We start from the raw sequence: 10,348 nt of genomic DNA, 5'->3' as shown, positions 1-10,348 counted from the left end.
GAGTTGGTGCAGATTAATTATGGAGATTAGATCTACTGTTCTCATCCAAATGCCACTATGGAGAGAGGAAAGGAAGTTGGCTTGTCTTATCAAATGGAAATTGTGTTTTGGTTAAGGATGGGAAAATCCAAAAATGCCTGGCCTTTCCCACTATTCCTCTGTACATTTTATTCCCCTCCCTCCCTCCCTCCCTCCCTTCCTCCCTCCCTCCTTTCCTCTCTGTATCTCTCTCCCTTTTCCTTTTCTTGTTTTTGTTGTTGTTATTGTTGTTCAGAAACTCTTACCGTACTATACTATGATTGTGTGTGTGTGCATGTGCCTGTGCCTCTGTGTGTGTGTGTGTGTGTGTGTGTGTGTGTGTGTGTGTGTGTTTATTCCTATGGCTATATTACTGAGAAGGCAAACTCAAATGAGGAATGCTTATTTTGGCTTTTGGTTTGAGAGGATACAGTCCACCCTGGCAAGAAAGGCGTGGTGGCAGTTTTCTTCATGGCAGTGCAAGTATAGAACTGGGACTGTTCATTTTCTATAAGAACAGAAAACAGAGAGCAGGACCAGGCTATTATCTCAAAGCCCAGACTCCAGAGACATACTTGCTCTAGTAAGGCCATATTTTTCAAAGATTATATTTCCTCCAGGAATGGCACCAGCATCTGGAGTCCAAGTTTTTAAACATGAGTTCTTATAGGACATTTTGTATTCAAATCTTAACACTCATTGAGCCATGGAAACTAAAAGTTCCTACATGCCTCCATACTGTGGCTGTGTCTTTCTCTGTGTTGATTTCATCATTTCTGTTTTTCCAGGCCATAATAACTTATTCAACAGGACCTATAACACTCCATCATTGCTTCTCAGTAACTCTATTATCAAGTTATGTAAATAAAGTTTCAGGGTTACCATGCACTGGACCAACTGGATGCACTAGTATCTGATGCATTAATCATTGTGATGATGTATGTTGATAGAACAAGTCTGGTCCGTGGCCCACTACTGGAGCTCTGGGAACCACAAGAACTATACTAACAGTTCCCTCCACCAGTACAATGGATTTTTTTATAACTCAAAACTACATGGTTCCCACAGGTAGAAGTCTGAAACAGGGAATAAAACAGGGAAAAGAGTTCCCCATACCAAGGCACTAAAATTCATGGGCAGCCAAGATTTTGGGGGCTCACCTGAAATCCAAGCTCTTGAGAGGACAAGACAGGAGAATTTTCATGGTTAGGATACCATGGCTATACAGCTTATAGCAGACCAACCAGGGTTTCTTAGCAAGACACTGACAAAATTAAAAATATCCAGTCAAGCCATCAAAGAAACCAACACGAAAATCTTTTTTTTTCCTTTTTCTTTTTTTTGGAGCTGGGGACCGAACCCAGGGCCTTGCGCTTCCTAGGCAAGTGCTCTACCACTGAACTAAATCCCCAACCCCCTCAACATGAAAATCTTACATTGATGACTTGACATTAAATCAGGTAAGAACTTACTAAGCATGAAAGATAATATAACTTTCATATGAGTAGTATTTCCAAAGGCACCTGTCTCATTGGATTTTAGTAGACATTGTTGAAAAGGCAAAATAGAGACTTGTATAATTAATTGTGTCTTGTGGCTTTGGGATTGAACCTGCCTCTTGATTAAAAGATTTCTCAGAGATCCTAAGAGGCCAGTATACCTCTTCAGAACCCCTAAGACTGAGATGTTAGCTGGCATGCAAATAAACATACTTGCCTATATAATCATCTGTTTGATTAATTTCCTTCAAGGAAGTTCTATTAAAAGATCACCACAGTGTCTAGAATATAGTTAATTAGTTAAACAGGGGAATGACCAGTTCCCACTCTGGAGATTGGCATTTAGTCTTTGGTAATCTTCTCTACTTACTTCTTGTAGCAAAACTAAGTAACATTTCCTTCCTGTTTCTTGCTGAAGCATCCTGTTTGTATACGTGCTTGTTTTTGTTTGAGTTTCCAGCTTTAGATCAAAGCTCTGGAGTGACCATGAATACACTGATGTGAAGCTAGAGAAGGCATCTCAGTGGCTAAGAGTGTTTGCTCCGAAGGCCTGAGGACCTGAGTTAGAATTCTCAGTATCCCCTGAGCATACTAATAACCCTAGCAGGGAGTTGGGCAGAGACAGGCAGATCCCAAATGCTCACTGGCTAGACAGACTCACTGGCATGGAGCTACTGGTTGAATAAGACCTTGTCTGAAGGAAATAAAGTCAAGAGCGATAGAGGAAATCACAAATGCCCATCTTTGGGCTCTGCATATACTCCATATAGGATATAAACAAGCATGTCTCCATACTTATATGCATGCATATACAGACACACACATACACTCACACACATAGTGACTAAATGTTACTTTATTTTGTCTTATTTTATTTTGGTTGTACTGGGAATGGAACTTATGGCCTTATCCATGGTATGTAAGCACCAGCCCTGAACTACATTCGTAAAGACTTCTATTTTGAAAACTGCTTTCAACTTGCTTTTCAGCAGGGCAGCCATGCATACATATGTACTGATCTGATTTTTTTCTTTATGTACACAGAAACTAACAAAGGAGTCTGATATGTTGCTTAAGGCAGTTGTCGCAAGTGGCAAAGTGTAGAAGTCGAATCAAATTACAGATAGGAAACAAGGGAACTTATCACGCAGACACTGTACTGGGTACTCTTTGTTAGAGCAGGGAATTATTTTTAAGTGAATAATATCCTCTAGTTGATTTAAGAAGTCATCTTAAAGTGTGCTTGGCCTTTTCTGTTATTAGAGACGCATAACAATCACGTGTTTAAATTATTGATACTTATTTTGCAAGTTTGTGTCTATGAGTTATATAAAATATGTGTGGTGATTTTGACTGGAAATTTTCCTCAAAGGGAAGTTTTAGGGTGGCAGTTTGTTTGTAAAATATAACACACACTGCTTTACATGAAGAAACGTCGATCCATTTTTCCCCCCGTGAGAAATGTTCCTTCCTCCTTTCTGAAATATAATCTTAGAAATTAGAGTCAGTGTAAATCCAGAGGTAATGAGGTTCAATTTTTCATTGTAGCAGAATTAGATGGAGAACTTCAAATATTTATTTGAGGTTTAATTTGAGTAATTTAAGAAAACATTGAATTTCCTCATTCATAAATGATAATTACCTCACTTCATCAAATATTGTGCTCTATTCCCTTCTGCTCACTGCCCTGTCTTGTTCTGATATGAACATTTTTATATCTCAAAAGGGATTCTTCGTTCATCCAACTTCCTTCTGTGGCTTAACTTATAAAACTTTCAGAGCTGGAGTATGTGGGCGAAAGAGACAGCCTATTAGGTGAGGTACTGACTACAGAGTGTAGGGAAGAAATTCAGATCTCAAGATGCTAGCAGAGAAAAGTGACTACTTAACCCCAGGGTTGCTGGACAGTTGGACAGCAGAGATGGTGGCTATCCAGTATCTGTGAGATGCAGGCTCAGTGAGTAACCTTGCCTCAAAAAGTAACTGCTAAAGGAAACATTGAATAATGACTTCTGGATTTTACATGCACATGCATTCATGTATAATGTATGTATGTGTACAAGCACACAGAGATGCACACATGTACATGCATACACACACACACACATGAAGTTATCTGTGCCTGTTTTACTATGCTGTTTTATAAGAGAAAAGAGATGAGACTTAGAAAAATAGGTACAGAGAGTTTTTAAAGAGTGTGTTCTTGTGAGAAATAGGAATTTGCCTTTATAAATAATTTGTTTAAAGTTGGAGATTAGTTTTGATATTGTATATCTATATATGCTATATATGTATAATATATCTACCTATTCATGTTCTCCAATTCCTGTTCTGTTTTCTCCTATTATATATTATATAATACATATAGTATATTTTATTATGTATAATGAAAAAGAGGACATGAATTGGAAAGAGGATAAGAGGGATCTATGGAAGGGTTTGAAAGGAAGAAAAGGAAATGATATAAATATAATTTCAAGAGTTGAAGACATAATTTTAAAAAATGAATTAGAGACCACTGTCTCCAATTAGAAACTCCCGAAACAAGCTGCAGGAGTTTCCATGGCTGCAGGTGCTGCAGACTGCATATCTCCAGTGACAGACATCAACGTCCAGTAAACTTCTGTGAAAGAAGCATGGGGATTTCAAATGGATGCTATGCTAATGCAAGAGTCCTTATCCCCCTCCTGTAGAATTATCTCTGGGGAAGGAGAAAATATTTTCTCTATGATGTATATTACCTGTCCTCCATATTCATTGAAGATATTCAGGATAGACTGGTAAATTCAGTCTCTTCTTCATTTGTGTTGATGGTAATAGGCTCTTGTAAGGATGCACTTGAACATGACTACAACCATCTTGAGTCATCACCACTGTGACCTCCCCTCAACGACCCTGGCCAGTGTTTCCTTTACATTCTCAGCAAGTCATACATACACAGAACCAATGGCCTGTTAGGCAAAATTTACCAACTGTACACTGTCACCAGGGTGTGTGTGTGTGTGTGTGTGTGTGTGTGTGTGTGTGTGTGTGTCTGTGTGTGTCTGTGTGTGTCTGTGTGTGTGTCTGTGTGTGTATGACTATTTAATATCAATCAGATACAGTCTGACTTGGATGAAACCACTTTGGTCTTAGGCAATATGTTTGGCCTCTCCATTTGTATACAAATTACAGGTCCACTCTTTTCCTTCTGATACTCAGGCCATGTAAAGGTATGGGGATACCTGAGTGTTTCTCCAGTCTTGTCGATCTCACCCTCTAGCACCATGTTGTCCTAGATGGGTGGTTGTAAGGCTATCAGAACATACCTTAAACTTTGCTGTACCTTATGTCATTTCCTACTTACTTTACCCATGACACCTGACTTTGTTGATTGTCTTTGCTGAAGAACACTATGGTAAGCAGAGACACTATGAATATAAGTCACCCCTCAATCAAACTGGTTTAAATAGAAGAAAGAAATATATTGGTTATAGAAAAATATCTGGGTGGCAGTAACTTCAGGAACTGACATAAATCCAGAGCTCTTAGTGAGCACTAACCATCACCTTTCATCCAGTCTCTTTTCTCCTGTGTCACCATACAGTTCATTGTCACTGAGCTCCCATAGGTCACATGGTCATTTATGATGGCAACTCCATGATGAATGGAGCCACACTTGCTATTGTGTCTTATTGGGTATGAGGTCATTATATGAACTACATACAGTACTCTTCATAGGTATTAGACCTACAAAGTCATTAGAAATGCAATGCCGATCAAATGTCATAAGGAAACAAAATAGAATGCTTTTATTTGTTTTATTTTTAATGAATTTCCTTGACATATTGGAAGACTCCACATTAATTGATCAAAACCTTCACCTTCCTCAGTAGTTGAACTAACTAGAATTGTCTCTTGTCTCAAGACTCATGGTCTGTGAATTGGAGTGATTTCAGCTCTTAGGAGATCATAAAATATGCATTTGGTTACCCGTAAGCTAGGAGATAGCAGCTAAAACTCCATTTACATTTCTTCCAACTGACTTACAATTTTATTTTCCCTCATTCACCAATGTGACAAATATATGATATAAGTATCATTATTGACAAGAACACAGCATTAGAACTTAGAGGATATAAGATCATCTACATGTACATCAAAGCCAGGGAGTGATTTCTGAGATTTATAAAAACCTGTATTTACCATCATTGGTGACTTTCCCAAAGATCATGCTGTTTGTTACCTATAGAACTAGGGAAGCTTAAGTCATAACACCCCATTAGACTCTTTCTGTGGTTTCCATGACCCAGATCCGTCAACATCTCTCTGCTGGCTGGCCTCTGTCTCTCCTGGTGTGCATTTAACTCTTTCTTCTGTCTTTTTCAATTTTTGTTTGCTCTTTCGAAGTCATCGCCATCAATGAGCGTGTGTGGGGGGCCCAGAGGACCTAACGTGCCACTCTTCCATCTGTTATCTACCAGCACAGACATGGGGCTCCCACCTCTTTCTGTTCTGAATCCCATTATGCTGTGCTATTCTGAGCATCTCCCACCAGCTGTCCCAGCAGCTCTCAGATCCCACATCTTCCTTGGGGCCTGTTTTCCTCCCCCATGATTTGACATCTTTAGTGTGATGTCACGTTGGAGAACTTTCATCTCATACTCTGAGACTGAATTGCTGCTTAGCCACTTCTGACTTGATCTAACCTTTGGGAACTTTATTGATAGTTTCAGTTTTTGCCCTATAGGGATCACACCATACATATCTGTTCTTTATTGAGAGTCTAAGAATGTAATGGGGAGGAAAAAAAATAGAATCGGGAGTGTTGAAGGCTAGGAGGATGGCTCAGTGGCTAAGTGCATTTGTCACCAAGTGTAAAGACTTGACTTTAATCTCTGGGATCCACATGGTGGAAGAAGAGATCAGTTTCTCAGACATATGGCATCATGGTCTTTACATACACACTCACACAATAACATAAATGTAATTAAATGGAGAAACATACATGTGTGTATCTTTGAATAATATATAAAATACATTATATATAATATTACAAGATAAGTACTACATATGCCCATTGATTATTTTTGCTCATTGAGATTCTACCTTTTTATTGTTTTTGGTGGGTAGGGAAGAAAGGAGGATCTAGCAGAGAGAAAATATGATCAAACTATAATGTACAAAAAGTGAAGTTAAAGGAAAAAGAAGTGAACTATACAGGAAAAGAAAGATGGCTAGTGGAAGAGGAGAAAGAAATGAATATGGGGTAATTACAGTCAAAGTTCATGATATACTCGAATTAAAGTCAATGAATCATCATTCTGGATATGTACTAGTAGGTTAAAGGAGAAATGTCCAGTATTCTCACATAAACAACAGAAGAAGTAAAGAAGATGCCATAGTATCTACCATGTCAACTTGAAAGCAGTGTTTTCATTAGTGTGCAAGGTTGACTGTGGTTTATAGTTGTGATACTCTCTGGCCCCAACACTTTCCACGTTTATCATATTACCTCTTTTGAAACCATAGGTAGAACCCACCCAAGACTTGGATAAGACACCAGGGATGCTTGCAATAGACTGCCATCTTCTTTTCAGAAGGCTGGGCTTATGAGTTGACAAAGTATTGCTAGTCTTTGCAAGAGAAGTCTTTGTTGAAGGGGCAAGCTATGTTGAAAAACATAATGGAATTGGCTTCAGCATATTATATAATGTGTCAAATAACCTATAAATGCTGACTGTTCAGGTACCTTGGTCAGAAACACTGAAGAGAGCTTTTTGCCATGACAGACAAATGGCCTTTTTACACTAGACAATGGGTGCGTGTTTCCACTGACATAGCTGCTTATCTGTCAGTCATCCCATGCCTCACTCTGATTATGGATGAGGCATTGGGATGGGGCTATGGGATATAAAATAAGTCATCATCAGGACTGGCCCTTGCCCTGAAGGAGTTAATGATCACATTGGGAAAATGAGGCAAAAAGGCATGAATGCTTACAGGTGCAGTGGAAGGCAGCTCATGATAGCTAACCGTAGCAAAGTGCTAAATGAGTGTGCCAGGCCCTGAGTACGGCCTCCCTGCAGCATGTCCTTCAATTTGGGCTGGAAGGCGATGTTAAATTGGTGGACAGGTATGAATTGTTCTGAGTTATTGAGTCAAAACATAATTTGCCCAGTACAAAGATGAGCTAGCTATCATAAATATTTGGATGACTACCCCCCCCCCTTCTCACATGGCTGGCAAAAGAAAACAAAAGCTTCTGTCTTATCAAATCACTCTGGCTCCCCCACCCACTTCTCCTGCATGAACTAGGTTAAAGCCAGGAAATTGGCATCCCTTTCCAGAGATGATTTGTTAGATAATTAGAGTTGAGGAACCTGCCCCATCTTCCTCCTGCCGCACACCTCCTCTAAGTAGTTGAACTCAAGGCTCATTGAATCTGTATGTATGGTCAACAAACAATAAGAATAAGCATGAATGAATTCCTGCATTTCAGACCCTCAATGTTTATTATTTACTATTGTTTATATTATTTAGTATTTCATATTGTCTATCTTATTCTTGCCTAGGAATTAACAAAGACTAACAGTTGCTAAACTTTAAAACTGATACTACCACTAGGGGTGGAAACTTGACATAGGTATTCATTATATACCTATGTGCATGTGCGTGTGCATGTGCGTGTGCGTGTGCATGTGCGTGTGTGTGTGTGTGTGTCTGTGTATGTTTGTGTGTGTGTTTGTGTGTGTATGTTTGTGTGTGTGTTTGTGTGTGTGTGTTTGTGTGTGTGTGTGTTTGTATGAGAGAGAGAGAGATTAGGCCAAAAGGTAAGGTATGTCTTTGACATGGACCTTACTACATAAATGACCTAGCTGCCAGCAAACTTCAGAGGTCTTCCTATCTCTAACTCATCCTCAGAGCTAGGATTGCAGAAACACAGTCTCATGCCTCCTTTTCTTTTAAGAAAAGGGGGAATCAAACTCATGTCTTTATGCAAGTCTGCACACCAAGCAGTTTAGTGAACTCTCCAGCCCACCCAAACAGGCCGTTGATGTTCCAGATCTTTACTAACCTATTACCTGCAACCTTATGCTAGTTGGCCATCATTTTAGCTAATGCTCAAGAAGCTTTGGGGATGTAAGATGCTTGTTAAGGCTCCACAGGAAAAAAAGCAGGGAGATTTGGACCATGATGTAACAAAGCCTGGACTGACTACCTAGAGAGCTCCAGAGAGAATATTCCATTATAAATTTCCCATCTGTATGGTAATGGTTGGCCCTTGGACTCCCAGTCCTCATGGTTGTTGGATGAAAGCCACATGGGAACAGTATGAGTTCAACCAATGATGCTTTCTGCAGCAGTAGCAGACAGATGCTGAGGGTGCTGATGGCTGTGGCTGCCCGATGACTTCATACCCTATGTCTGAGCAGCAAGTCCAGCCTTAAAAAGTCTCTGGGTTCTGAAGCTCTCTGCTTACCACCCCATTGTACATCTACAAACAGAAAGATAGCCTGGCTCAGAGATCTCTTCAAAAAATTGCTGTGAATACAAACGAATAAACTTTCTTCTACAGCAGTCTTTATTCTCAGTACCTACGAAGAGAAATTGCAACCTAGTCCATTATTAAAGACACCACAGGATGTACTGTACTCTTTATTTTTGATTTTATTATTTAAAATTTGGAATCCCTGACAACTGTTTTTATTGTGGCAAAACAGATGACATAAAATTGACTACTTTGATCATTTTTCTAGTGACCTTATGTGGTTCAGAATTACACGACCTTCTCCATCACACTTCTTCTCCAGAACTCTTCCACTTGTCCAAAACTGAAACTTTCTGGCCATACAACACTAACTGCTCATTCCTTCCTGACCAGCTCTGGCAACCACTGTTTGACTTTTGGTCTCTGAGTTAACTACTCAGGACTTCCTATATGTGGAATTGGATACACTAGTCCTCATGTGTCTGGTTTATTATTCTTAGCATAACATCCTTGAGACTCTTCTGTGGGATATCATTTAGTATGTGGCTTGTGCATATGTCTGTGCACATTTGTGCATTCTTACTCATCTATGCATGTGCAAAGAGTGCAGAGGCAGACGTTAAATACCTTCTGCTGTTGCTCTCCGTCCTATCTTTTGAGACAGAGTCCCTGCCTTAACCATGAACTAGTCACTCTGGTTAGACTGAGTTGACAGTGAGCTCCAGGCATTCTCCTGCCTTAATGAGCAGTGCTAGCATTATAAGTATTATCATTACATCCAGTTTCTACATAGGATCCAGAGTCTGAAATTGGGTTTTCATGTTTGAGTAGCCAACATTTTACTCAGACTCTATTTCCTTTTGAAAGATACTTGTTTGTTTGTGTGTTTCTGTATCACCCCTTTTCTATGACCCTCTATTTCTCTCACCCACAAACATGCACAAATGTCTGTGTGTGCACACATGCACATGTATGTACATGCCCACATGTATACATACCTGTACTTACATGCCTCTGTGCTGTTGCCAACAGAAACAAGAAGAGAGCATCACAATCCTAGGATCTGGAATCATAGACAGTCATGACCTACCTGATATAGGGCTGGGAACTGGACTCCAGGCTTCTTGAAGAGCGGAACATGCTTTTAATTACTGAGCAGTCTCTCCAGCTCATGCTACTTCCTTTTGAAGGTTAAAAACTTCCATTGTCTAGGTAAATCGCATTTTATTTATTGGTTTCTCTGTTGATGAACATTTGAGGGTTTCTACCTTGTGGGGCTAATAATAAGTAGTGTTCTTAGTCTCCATTTGTAAACTGGCTCTATTTTAACCCCGCCTTATGGAGGAAGAAACACAGCTTA

At 39.6% G+C, this 10,348-nt stretch overlaps 1 protein-coding gene across 18 annotated transcripts in view; it reads left to right on the top strand.

The window, feature by feature from the left end:
- Rbfox1 (RNA binding fox-1 homolog 1) overlaps positions 1-10,348 on the top strand; it is a 2,095,840-nt gene that overhangs the window by 1,207,714 nt on the left and 877,778 nt on the right. The gene's annotated exons all lie outside the window — the stretch shown is intronic.

Source organism: Rattus norvegicus, chromosome 10 (genome assembly GCF_036323735.1).
Source record: "Rattus norvegicus strain BN/NHsdMcwi chromosome 10, GRCr8, whole genome shotgun sequence".
NCBI classification, from domain to species: Eukaryota; Metazoa; Chordata; class Mammalia; order Rodentia; family Muridae; genus Rattus; species Rattus norvegicus.
This window is presented reverse-complemented; position numbering and strand designations above follow the sequence as displayed.